Genomic DNA, 1,232 nt, shown 5'->3' with positions numbered 1-1,232 from the left:
GCTGTTGTAAGGTTTTTGTTTTAAAAAGAGAAAAATTAATAAAATAAGAATAATCAACTAGGTCTTGTTTTATTTGGGGTGGGCAAGTAGGTCTCTGACACAATCTGTTTTGCAAACACAATGCACAACAAAGTAGATAGGACATAGGAACAGGAGTAGGCCATTCAGCCCCTCAAGACTGGACCATAAGATCAGAAGATATAGGAGAGAAGTGGGCCATTCGGTCCATTGAGTCTGCTCTGCCATTCAATGAAATCATGTCTGATCTGATGTGATAATCCTCAACTCCCATTTTCCCACCTTATCTCCATAACCCTTGATTGCCTTATTAAATAAAAATGACTCTCTCCGCCTTGGACATATTTAATGATCCTACCTGTACAGTTCTTTGCAGTACCGAATTCCAGATTCACTCCCCTCATAGAAGAAATTCCTCCTCATCTCGGTCTTAAGCGGCCCTTACGCTGAGATTATGCCCTCTGGTCCTAGTCTCTCCCACAAGGGAAAACAACCTCTCAGCATCTACCCTGTCAAGCCACGTGAGAATTCTCTACGTCTCAATAAAGTTGCCTCTCATTCTTCTAAACTCCAATGAGTACAGTCTCAACCTTCTCGACCTCTCCTAAGAACACCCCCCATACCCAGGATCAACCTAGTCAACCTTCTCTGGACTGCCTCCAATGCCAATATATCCTTCCCCCATACCCAGGATCAACCTAGTCAACCTTCTCTGGACTGCCTCCAATGCCAATATATCCTTTCCCCCATACCCAGGATCAACCTAGTCAACCTTCTCTGACCTAGCCAACTCTGGACTGCCTCCAATGCCAATATATCCTTCCCGAGATAAAGGGATCAAAATTGTTCACAGTATCCCAGGTGTGGTCCAACCAGTACCTTGTATAGTTTTAGCAAGACTTCCCTATTTTTATATTCCATTCCCTTTGAAATAAAGGCCAAGATTCCATTTGCCTTTGCTATTACCTTAACTTGCATACCAGCCTTTTGTGATTTGAGCAAGAGGACCCCAAATCCCTCTGCCCTGCAGCTTTCGCCATTTTAATAATATTCAGCTCCTTTATTATTATTCAAAGTGCACAACTGCACATTTGCCGACATTATATTCCATCTGCTAATTGTTTGCCCATAACTTAATCTGCCTGTATCCCACTGTAGACTCTTTATGTCATCCTCACCACATGCTTTCCCACCTATTTTTGTCGTCCATTCAC

This window comes from Scyliorhinus canicula, chromosome 12 (assembly GCF_902713615.1).
Source record: "Scyliorhinus canicula chromosome 12, sScyCan1.1, whole genome shotgun sequence".
NCBI classification, from domain to species: Eukaryota; Metazoa; Chordata; class Chondrichthyes; order Carcharhiniformes; family Scyliorhinidae; genus Scyliorhinus; species Scyliorhinus canicula.
Note: the sequence above shows the minus strand (reverse complement) of the source record.